At 38.3% G+C, this 12,704-nt stretch overlaps 1 pseudogene; it reads left to right on the top strand.

Annotated features, from left to right (window-relative positions):
- Positions 1-2,597: 2,597 nt before the first annotated feature.
- LOC131787213 (rho-associated protein kinase 1-like) lies at positions 2,598-12,174 on the top strand (annotated as a pseudogene).
- The last annotated feature ends 530 nt before the right edge of the window (positions 12,175-12,704 follow it).

Here is a 12,704-nt window from a genome sequence, read left to right as displayed (position 1 = left end):
TGGCTTAGAAGAGAAAGTCTACAATGTCTAGGGTTTTAAGGCTTGGTCATGAAATGTAGCATTTTGCTTTTTCCCAAAAAAGATGGGCGGGAATTTGAACAAACCAATCCTTTGCCCGGAGATTTACCCAAGGGAGGATGCCAAAGCTTCGAATTGAACGACGCATAAACTCTAATTTAGGCTCCAGTGTCTACAAAATTGAGTCCAGAATGCCAAAATAATCCGAGGTGTTTTAAATAATATAAAGTAGACTGGAGAAATGGCCTGTGAGCGGGTTAAGAAGGCTAAGTTGAAGAAGCTAGATTGATTCTTATTCTCCTAACAGTTGTTTCGTGCGTCAGCTGTGCGTTCATGGGAAAAATTTTAAAAGCACTAAAGGTGATTAACAGTTTGTTGAGGCGTAGCCGAGGGTTATTCTAGTATCTTTGATACTCCTTTTTTGATGAGCGCTCAGCTGGCCCGTGAATGAGTTATTTTATGACTTTTTCCACGGTGTTTACAAAAAGATGTACTATAAAGAGTAGTTCATCGTCAATGCACACGCGCGTTATCATTTTTCACAATTTATAAAGTAAATTATACACAGGTTTTGATAGGTTCTTACTTATGATCTTTTGGAGGACAGAAGTATAGAGGTCGTCACCATTAACAATAATTTTTTAATCATGTAAAACAAATAGATTTCATGTTTCTGTAGGTCTGTACAGTAAACATGTAGATTAATACATAGATCAATTAAATCAGATGACAATAAACTCGCTCGTTTTGCGTTCAGTTGGACCGGCTCTACGATCGTGACGATAGCCTCTGTCTTTGCAATCTCTGAGGAAAGAAGCAAGAAACTGTCCGATGACTTCTCGATGAGAAATCGTCACTTGTCAATGTTTGATGGAATGGTAAAAAGGCTGACTGTGTCCGCAGTGTAATTACATACTTGAGAGAATGTATAATCAAGTAATCCTAAACATTTTTCACGAAAAAATGAATTGAATTGCCTGAGTTAAGTGAGCAGTGAAGTAGGCAAGTCTTCATTAGGATGCGAACAAATGAACTAGTTTCTTTATTTCAAAAAAATTCTCCTTGAGTTCCCTCCGCTCAACGGTGTGCGATAACAGGAAGGTCGTAAATTTCCAGAACGAAGTTGCTAAATTGCAAAACTGCGTTGATTCAAATGCAAATTATCTCTTTAAATATACCAAAATCTGCCAGAGTTTACAACAGGTCCTTGAGTTCCCTGCTCTTGACTCCTGACCCACTAGAACAGTATTCTGCGGTAAGGGTGTTATGTGAGTTTAATTATCTCAAGGAGCGGTGCCGTAAACGTTCTAGAAAACCTACTTTTGTGGAGCGCAATTAGTCAGGTTCAATTTGAACGGTAAGCCTTATCTTAAATGGTTTGGATCGTATATGGTTTGAAACTAGGAGTAACTGTTGATCTGTCGTGTGGTCTGATTGTCCGAGGGAGAGTAATCTTAAGAAGACTGTTGTCGATAACATAAAAGTCACTGACGTTTGGACAACCTCAGGGGAGAAAGTCATAAATACATCCAAGCGCCATATCAAATCACGAAAGTCAGTTCTTGTAACACGATTTTATCTTCCAAACTAGTTTTTAGTTCTATGAAAATACGCCAGCAATGGCATCCAACGACAACTTCGGTTAAATAATACAACAGTGTGTTCTACTATTAATTCCCTTCGTCATGCTCAAGGGCCCGGATGGAAAAATGCCAACAAACAGAACATTAGTGCATAGCCTGACTCCGATCAACGGGCAAAGCTCAGCTAAGAGCTGCTTTTCGTCGTCGAATTCTCTTTGCTATACCTTATCAAATAATACTTTGAGAAGGGTAACTTGATGATGGAAGAAGACGAATGCTGCGATCTAACTGATTGATCATGTAGACGTAATCGCTTTAACACGTGGACAACTTTCATAATGAAAAGAAACCATAGCAACCATGTTCAATAACCTTTGTTGCCAATTCATGATCATCACAGGTGTGAATCCTTCGTTTCAGATAGGATATAGGGAGGCGAGAATGTTTCATAAAATGAGAACTTGTGAGAAAATGAAAAATTACAAACCAACGGGGCTGTGGAATGTTGAAGAAATTGAAGCAATTTATGATTATTCAAAGATGATACTTAGCATCGCACAGTATGCCCGACATCATCAATCATTTGTAACCATTGAAGCGGGCAAATTTAAATGTTTTGTGAAATTACGTGGCATCTGGCCATAACTTGTGCATTAAAAGAATTTCAAAACTCTTTAGGTACGGATGTGATATTTTAAGAAATTCACACTAAAACAAAACAACCAATCAGATTTCGAGACTCGTCTAAAGTAACCAATCAAATTGAAGTAGAATAAAAGACAGAAAGGCCATTTGGGAAATCTTGTATCACATTACAAACAATCTCAATACTGGATCAATAACATTTTATTTGCATTCCATATGTATCGATTGTGTTTCATAAAAAGAAGGTAACAATGATAAACACAGCAATACGGTAACAAAATAAATCAATATCTACACCAATAAACAAATGAGACAAAATTCGTCTATCCAGTTTCATGTTTTAACTGCGACATGGGTGGGCTCCGGATGTCCTCCTAGATTGTATTGTCAGTGGTCGGGACGAGTTGTCTTAGACTGTCTCTTAGTTCTTTTCTTAGACTTCTAAGTCCTCTCTTGACTCTTTCTTGAATGCTACTCGAAAACGAAAATAATTTTTTAAGAGCATCTCGAAGACGGCCTATCTTAAACAAAAACACAATCTTCCTAATTGGAATCGATATATTTTGTATAGATTAAGAGTTTTCAACTGCTTACATATAGGTTCAGCATGAGCGGGGAAAGTACTTCTTGAATAATTCGTACCACCTTTTTCTGGAGTAGGACAATACTTTTCAATGCGTTCTCCGAAAGAGAAAAAAAAAGCCTGATCGTTGATTCACTGGAATCCTTACAGGAGTGTTTTTTTCTTTCTTTCCTTTAGCTTATTTAGCCGAGTCAGAACCTGGATTAGCGGGATTCAAAACTGATTCTCTTGGACGGATGGCTGATTCAAAAGCCAGCAATGAAGGTTTTTATGTTCATAAATTCATAAAACGGTATCATCCCTCCAAGTCGTTACTTATTAAATATGGCATTCGGAGTTATAATTTTTGCGGCTCTTTATAAGTCACAATTTTTGTTCAGCTGATGTTTCCTTGTTTTGCAGCCATCTCTAGTGATATACCATTTGAACAGGCTCCTGTCACTGACATCCACATATGGTCAATACTTGGTGAAGTAGGCGCAGACTGGAGAAACCTAGGTACAGTCCTAGGGCTAGAATCAGCGTTGCTGAATAATATTGAGGCTGATCACAGCGAATGCCGTGAAAGGGCACGGAAAGTGCTTGAAAAGTGGAAACAAAAAAACGGAAATGGAGCAACAGTCGAAATCCTTATAAATGCTCTTAACGAGATAGATAGGAAAGACGTCGCCGAAAAACCGCTCGGTATGTAATCTTCTCTTGTGAAGAAAATCTCTCAATACCATGTTTATCTAGATCTATTTACTTTCGTAACGAAAAATTGAACACCTATGTAGAAAAGATCTTCGAACGAAAGCCTTCGTGGCCTTGTCAAGGAGGCTTCATTTTAAATGTAGATCGCGCCGCGAACAGGTTTTAATTGTGCCTGCTGTACTTTCCTTCTAAGATGGCCAGAGGCACTAGCTTCGTGGTACTGTGTCGTACAAGTCCGTAAACCTCCCTCAAGCCCTTCGCGGGTTTCAAAATGACCAAGTATCATGAGGAAAGGCCAGGGCTCGAACCTTGAGAGTCTGTCCACGAAAAGACCGGGCAGGCGTGACTGATTTCTTTCAAACTTTCACAGTTTATTAAGGTCACCAAGTTATTCAAGAATCCAAAGTAGTTCGGGCTCCTGGCTAATCCCTGAGGTATTAGAGCCCCCACAGCTTATTCATGGGGTAAAAGGCTAAAATTAACTCGAAAAATGCACTTCCAACGGATCTCTCTCACACTAACAGAATGCGATGGATTTAATCTTATTTTGTCCAATAGTTGTTTGAACCTTCAGGAAACAATTCCTTAAAGTTGGGGTAAGTTGATGAAACTTCTTCCAATTTAGAGCACCTAATCATTAATTGTGTCACGTAACTATTCCGAAAAAGAAAAAAATAGGGTTTTTTAATTGCAAACATCTCCAATGTAATCCTCTTCTTAGGTAGACTTGTTGATTCCTGAAAGTAAGCGCTTCGCTAGAAAACAGCTGTGCGCCAGCGCCTGCTCTCTACGAAAATTTGGAGAAGCTGTTGACAGCTCCTTACTTTTAACAAAGATTGTTAAAATCCGCTGTAAAACTCTGATAGTTTTTAATGAGAGAGACTTACTTTTAAGCAGGACCTGCTCTTTTTTGCAAAGATAAATAAAAAAAACTCGCACCTTCTTCACTGTGAGACTTGTGAGAGAAAAAATATCACACCCTCATCTTGCAACGCGTTTGATTGAAAACGAAAATAACTCAAATACATGCTCTCACAAAAACTAGAAATCATTCCTTTGATCATTATATCTTGTATCATCAACATAGTTACACGAATTCGGCGCTTTTGCAAAGAAAGATCCTCGTGTTAGGTAAACATGCTGGTTCTAAAAATGATGAGCGCCTCGTTTGAAAACAGCTGTGCGCCAGAAACAAGGTCTTTAATCGCCAAATTTGCGAACCTTTGGCTCGATGCGCTAAACGAGGGTCAAGTCTACCCCTAGGTATACCGATGGAGATTGATTTAACTGGTGCATATTTACACTACCCACTCCCCCAGTGCAGCAAAATTGTCACTCCGATAATTTTCTCGATCAGTTACGAGCTTTTCCGCCTCCCTTCGGCCAAAGTCCCTCAGGACTACCAATTACTCAGGACTTTTGTTTGGAAAGTTGACACGGAACAATCGGCCATTTCTTGATACGACATTGTATATCGACAAACATATTATCAAATGAATGACCTATCCTAACACTACCTTTGTGGGAAAAAAAATTGTTGGCCTCTGTAAAAGATTCATGATCACGTCCCTCTGAAATACATGACCTCTGACGTTAATTTAAGCAATTTTTGGTCATAAACTGATGTTTCTTCACTCAATTTCAATTTAAGAATGGGATCGCCGACGCTAGTTTTTGTGGTACGAATATCTTAAATTAACGGATGTATAGCTGCCGAGCTAAGAAGTCACTTATCATAGAATTCTGTGACTCTGACACAGTCTATTGGAAATAATGATTCATAAATGTATGTATATATCACACATTAAACATTACCGAATTGAGTAATGAACGTCGGCAGTTGACAGCGACGTTTGGCAAATGTAATTTACACAAATGAAACACTTTCTATACCAATTATAATTTTACTCAATGCGCCATAAATTTTTTCTCTCCAGGACGCTTTGGAGAAGACTCCATCGGATTTTAGGTACACTACGGGAAAGTTGTTCTGTTACATTTAAATTTACTTTAATGAAGTGAATGGTTCCATAGGTTACTCACAAGGAGGAGATTATCTGACAGTCACATTTTCAATTATTTTTGTACCGGTAACAAGTTTCTAGTTCTCTTCCTTATCTAAAATCTCGTCTCAGTGGCTTAAAATTCCAACTATACTAAACTTACTAAAGCTTTCTGACGATCTGAAAACGCAGGGTGTTACAACAGTGCGTTTGTTAACCTGTGATTGCTAAGACCGTACTCGAATCAGGCTAATCTTGCGGTACAACTTCAGCGATCTCCATGCAAGTAAGCAGGGATACTTGGAATTTCTATCGCCGTAAAGCCACACTTGAAAGTCACATGAGAAAATTTATCGGCATAAAAAGAACTAATAAATGACATAAATAATGCATACATGAAGGCTCCTATTTAATGGTATAAGCGAAAGGGGGAGGAGGGGTTGAAAAGGTGCTCACCTCCGTTGCAAAAATTCAAGACTCTTTCTAAAATATGAAGAAGTACAGCATGGTCGGCATCAAAGTTTTGAACACCTTTTCCCTCGAATCTGTTTGGATGAGAGCTTGGAAAGTGTAAAGTGCAGGAAAGGGCTTTTTTTTTTCACTGGGACAGCCTCAAAATACAGTTCTCCACAAGTTCCAAAAAGAAAAAAATTTGTGGAAAGTGTTGTAATTAACTCAGAATAGCCCCCCCTAAGAGGAAAGTTAATGTAGAATTAACTCTTCACAGTTAATTGTAGTTGAAACAACTTTTCTGTAATGTACTTAATATTAGATGGAGTCTTCTCTAAAGCTTCCCACAGAAGAAAACAAATTTGGCACATTGAGTAAAACTATAATAGATATATAAAGTGTTTCATTTATGTAAATTACATTTGGCAAACGTCGCTGTCAACTGCCAACGTCCATTACTCAATTCGGTAAAGTTTAATGTGTAATATATACATACATTTATGAATCATTTTTCCAATAGATTGTGTCAGAGTCACAGAATTTCGATGATAAGTAACTTCTTAGCTCGGTAGCTATACATCTGTTGTTTTTAAACAATAGTGCCACAAAAACTAGCGTCGGCGATCTCATTCTTAACTTGAAATTGAGTGAAGAAACATCAGTTTGACTAAAAATTGCTTAAATTAACGTTAGGGGTCACGTATTTCAGAGGGACGTGATCACGAATCTTTTACAGAGGCCAACAATTTTTTTGCCCACAAAGGTAGCGTTAGGATAGGTTATGCCTGTGGTAGTATGTTTTTTCGACATATAATATAATGTTGCTCACTGGAGATATTTGCAATTAAAAAACCCTATTTTCTTCTTTTTTGGAATAGTTGCGTGACAAGTTAATGATTAACTGCTCTCAATTGGCATAAGTCATATCAAATTACTTCAACTTGAAGGAATTGTTTCCTGAAGGTTCAAAAAACCATTGGATGAAATAAGATTAAAATCCATCGGATTCTGTTAGTGTGAGAGAGATTCGTTGGAAGTGCATTTTTCGAGCTAATTTTAGCCTTTTACCCTAGGGATTTGATGTGGGGGCTCTAATACTCCAGGGATTAACCGGGAGGTCGAGCTTCTTTGGATTCTTGAATAACTTGGTGACCCTAACAAACTGTCTAAGTTTAAAAGAAATCGGTGAGATGGCATGTGTCACAATAATTGTAGGACCTGGTAGTGTGTGGATCTTGTTTAGATGAGTTTAAACGGATCAGTTTCTCAAGAGTAGAAACGCCAGTAAAAGTTTCTAACTAAAAACCCTTGTCATTTTCAAAAGAATCTTACGGCACTTGGAAAAGATTAAAAATGCGCATCAGAGCATACCCCTGACCCTTTTGCCAACGGTCACACCTTCAGCCCCTCTTCCCCTTCCTCCCACACCCAACTCGAAAACCTGCGGCGCTGGCACTGAATAGGGATATGTAACAACTATTTACCAAAGTGGTGGCTAGTGATTGATATTTACTGAACCACGAAGCGGCGAGGTAAGATCCACATTTAGCCACCGACACTGAAGTGAATAGCTTTCTTTAATATATACTACGTGAGATCATTTATGACAAACGATATTTTAACCCATTTTATTCCTGCGACGATACGAAAATTCCGCACGATTTGCTCGGAGGTGAATAGCAAAGGATGGAGAGTCGGAGTTTGAGGAGCCAATCAAAGCACGCCTTTAACGCTATCCACTGTTTTGATATGAATCATACTAAATGATTATATTAATAAATCGATTAAAAAACCTTATTATTACCACTGTGAGATTGGGCATACAAAATGAGACACGATGTCTAGTTCTTGCCAAATATTCTGATATTTGTAATGGTAAATTTTTTTTTGTTAAATTCAGTCATTTGCTTTACAGTCTATCGTGATTTTTATTAGTAACGTTCTTTTAGTTCTTGTCTCTTCTGTAATCTAAGGAGGTTAGGCTGCATGTTTTTTTCATGTTTTGGTTAAAGTTGGGCTGAGTGTCAGCGCATTTATATTGCTTATAGCCTTATACCATCTCTTTGATTCGGCAAGGATTTTATTTTGGTTGGCCTTCGGAGAAATACGAATACTTCAAGTTTTTGCAGCCGGGTCCTCATTGGTATCATAATGAGTAATTTTAAAGATGATTCTCTGGAGATTGCCTCTACACAGAAAGCCGAATATTTTCGCTTTATCCTGGTTTGGAAAGGAAACTAAGTGATACAAAAACAGAGAAAGAAATATTAGAAACCAAAATCATCCAGGTAGAGCTTGAGCAGGAAGACGATGAGAAGACATGGAATAAAGAGGGAAAAAAAAAAGAAGGAAAGAGAAAAAAAACATAGAACTCGGCTTGTTCAACTGAAGCCGAGTCAACTAAAATTGGACGATTAATGAATCACCAAGTGATATTGTAGTAACAACATTGTTTGGAATGGTTTGATGTTAGTCGGTTTACTGATTTAATGAAAGTAGTCGGAGAAGTTACAATTCATAGACCCAACGTTTCGACACTCCTGTTTATTACCTTCATCAGGAGTGATCTAAACGCTGCAACAAGAGGTCCTTTTATACGATCACTACTTAGCTGCCTTTTTTTCTGACGAGGTGTAAATAGGCGTCATGAAGTAAGCCGCCACCATCACGATTTAAAGGAGCGTGGGCAGAGTTAATATGCCAAGCTTCCAAACAAAGGCGCTGCTGGTAACGCCGATTAGTGGTGATAATTTTAGACTTATCCCACCCAATTTTATTGTTAGTTAGGCATGTGTGCTCCGATAAAGCTGAATTTTATTTTTTGCTAAAGAAAGCCGCTTTTTGATGCTCTTTCAAACGTGTACCCAACTGACGTTTGGTCTGTCAGATGTATTCGTTGTAATAGTCACTGCAAGGAATAGAATAAATGGCGTCGGTTCGTTGTTCTTTCATGACAGGATCCTTTGGTTTGGCAAAAATATGCCCAGAGTCTTAAAAGGTTTTTGAGCAACTTTAACGTTGTGGCTATTCAAACTTCTCTTGATGGGTTCCGTAACATCCTGAATGTAAGGAATAAAAGCAAAACCAGTCGCTGGTTCCCTTTCATCAGGAGCGCTACTAGTTGTAACTGGTTTTTCGCAGTTACGCAATTTCTGGTTATCTTGCGAGAATTTTGTCGCCTGTTGTTGGGAATACTGATTACACAGTCAAAAATTCCTCAAAAACCTTTTCAGACTCGCCGATATTCTCCGTTGGAAAAAACGTATAGGTCCAGTGTTTACGTGATAGTTTCGCTTTCGCATGACAAAAAAATGAAGAAACGCCGCGGCCCAGCGCTTAAATTTTGACTTACAAAAAGTCAGTCGAAAAACCGATTAAAACAGTTTATACGAGCGAGTAAAAGCTCCATTAACCAGTAGTGTTTACTATTACAACCACCTCCCACCCCTCCCTGCGTAAAAATAGTCCGTCTTTCACCCCTCCCTGAGTAATAACACTCTGCCTCCCACCCCTCCTTCAGTAGTGATAGACTTCATCCCACCCCTCCTTAGTGTTAATGGTGTGCTTCCCTCTCTTCAAAATGGTCCAAGCAATGGTCGAAAAAAAAGTTCAGTCCATATTTTATCCTATACCACTCTTGTTGCAGCGATTAGATCACCCCTGATGGAGGCACTAGACAGGAGTGTCGAAACGCTGGGTCTATTAATTGTACCTTCTTCGGTTACATTCACTAAATCTGTAAACTAGAGTAGCATCAAACCATGTCTGGTTGCCATGCGAACTTTAACATTTGTTTCTTAATTCATTTTATGAAATATGAAGCACGACATTAGTTAGGAAAGTATATCAAGTGTGTACACACTTATCACTCGGTTTAGAAAAGTTACTCTCGTTAGGGACTGGGATTGTCAAATGTTTCATCTTCCTCTGTTTTCCCAAATTTTTAACCTTTTACAGTACTATTGAGTGGTCTCATCTCGTTCAATTCATTTGTTTGATTGTGTTTTATTGTAATTCTAGTTTGTCTTTTTTCTTACATCCAAGGCTGTTGTCCGATTGCTACTGCACTTAAAGTTTTGTTCCTAAGTTGTCATTGACATAATGTTAATATCAATGGAATTATTCTAACCTGAAGGTTGTTTATTTAGAAACGCATAGATGTTTGTCACGCCCTAATTTGGAGAAGGGAATCAACGAATTAAAAACAGAAATAGCCACATTAAAAAACAAAATCAGCCAACTCGAGAGCATGGGCGCAGACAACAAAAAAAAAGAAGAAAAGATAAGGAAGGACACAAAAAGAAAGAATGAGATAATCAGAGGAAACAAAACCAAAATCGCTGACTTAGAGAAAAAGAATAAAATACTACAAAATCGCATAGAAAAGTTAAAAAGAATGAATGACCAGATTAAGACGAAGAAAAAAGATCTTGTGGAAGAAAATAAAAAAATGGTGGAACAGATTAGGGAGCTAAAAGCCGAGAAGGAGGAACCAAAATTGTTACAAGTTCAAACAGATCTAGAGGAGCTGAATCAGCTAAAGACTCAAAATGGTGACCTGTCGAGTCAAATAGAGGAGCTCAACAGAAAAGTGAAAAGCTCTGAGTCAGAATGCAAGAGGCTAAAAGAGGAGCTTGAGAAGTCCTACAATTTCCAAAGTCGTAAGTATATATGAGCAAAGATAAATGTGCTATGATATCCGCTGCTAATTTGTTTCCTTTTTAGGATTGTTTGGCCATTTGCTAACCCTAACATAATAAACAACATTTATTTACCATTAAACATGCCATTTTTGATGGTAAATAATCGGGACCGTAGTTCGACTTTTAATCAATGATAGACCGCACTTCCTCACGATTTACGCGTTGATCAATTCGAAGCTTCAACCTCCCCCCCCCCCACAACCCCCCGGTGATTTAAACTTTTGAAGATTAGATTATTCACATTTCGGCCCCCCGGGGCCAGAATTGTGTTCCAATGTCCTTCCCAAATGCCGAATTTGATGGTGATTTTTTTGTAAAAGGCAAACTAAATCAGCGACCCTGACTTTCCACATTTTGACCAAGCTTAAAACCTGGACCTTGCAAATCTTTTCTTCTGAGCCATTCGCAGGCGAAAGTGAACTCATCACCTTTAAACACCTCCGGCCATACTTAAAGATAAAATACTCGTATTCCGTTAGAAAGACTTGACATCTCCAGGTTCAAATTCCCCACCTTCGGATAGGGATGAGGGTCAAATGCCCGTGGGTTGCTGGAGGGGGGTGGGTGTTGAAACGTCGAATTGATCCGTTTATTATTAGCTATAGGTAATACTCCCTTACAATTTTGAGAGAAAAAAAATTCACGTGGTTTGAGTAGAAGAATAGTGACCAAGAGAGACTACGTTCCATTGCTTTCGTGATATGGGTATGTGTTAACAAGAGATTATAATTTCTCGGTTAATTGTCACAATAAACGATGGGTTTTGATGTATCAGAGTGGCGGTGTCTCTTAATCATTTTATTATCTCGAAAATTAAATAAATGAACAAATGATCAATTGAATCGAGGAGCAAGGAAACGAAATGATAGCTTGATAACCCAATGAGCGTAACAACCGATAGCTGTTAGATGCGAGGTGATGAGGGAGGAGGCTACGTTGTTATTTTAAGCGTTTTCTATCTTTCTTTTTCCACTCTCAGGCGTTTTTCTTACCGACTGGAAAGGAATTTGTCGGCAACTGTCCTGGTGTCATATGCTTCCTAAAGAGAGATGCTTCTGTAAAACTGCGCGCTTCTAGATCTTCTGATGGCCCGGGAGAAGCAAGTGACATATTAAACCATAAGAAAGGCACCATTAGTGGAACAGCGGAAAGAGAAAATTCATGGTGGTCCATTGATCTGGGCTTGAGCCATCGACTCGTGATGACACACTACTCTTTGAGACAAGGCCAAAAGTATGGAGAATCAGCACTTACCGATTGGCAACTAGAGGGATCTTATAATGGAAAGAACTGGGAAAAACTGAAAACTATTTACAACTGGAAGGATCCACAGTTCGCCGCTCCTGCTCCATTTTATACAGGTACGTGGTCTGTCGGAGGGGAAGTACCGGCTTTTCGTTTTTTTTCGAATTTTCCAGACAGGTAGAAATTCCTCTAGTAAATATGGAATATATCTATCTGGAATTGAGCTGTACGGAGTACTTCTGAAAATATAAGACCTAACAGCTATAAAGGTGTTAACTTTTAAAGTTTTCATCAGGCGGTCGAGATAAAGATAGTACCTCTCAGGAGGCAAGGTCTGTGTAAGACTTACTATTAAGTGTCTTTGAGTCTGAGTTTTGCCACATCTATAGTATTGGAGGTTCTCAGTGGAGTGATGGCTTTTACGGCTAACGCTTAATATCTATCTATTGTTGTCACCATAAATTTGTTTTAAGGTTAACTTTTTTACGACTTAAGGTTAAAATTTTTCAATTTTTATGGCTGACAGATAAATGATCGGTTAACCCCATTGAGAACCTCATATAACAGTCCCTTGTTTGGTTTTGAGTGGAATTCAACTGAAAAAGGAGTAAATAAATGACTGTGAACATATGTAAATCATATATGTGAACTGCGGATAAAGAAATGAATATGGAAGCGATCTTTGCAGTAATAAACACTACTTAATCAGTAGTGAAAATAAGGCCTGAAAAAAAAATTCAATACAAGTGTTTATTACTAAGATCGCTTTCATATTCAAAGA

This window comes from Pocillopora verrucosa, chromosome 10 (assembly GCF_036669915.1).
Source record: "Pocillopora verrucosa isolate sample1 chromosome 10, ASM3666991v2, whole genome shotgun sequence".
NCBI lineage: Eukaryota > Metazoa > Cnidaria > Anthozoa > Scleractinia > Pocilloporidae > Pocillopora > Pocillopora verrucosa.
This window is presented reverse-complemented; position numbering and strand designations above follow the sequence as displayed.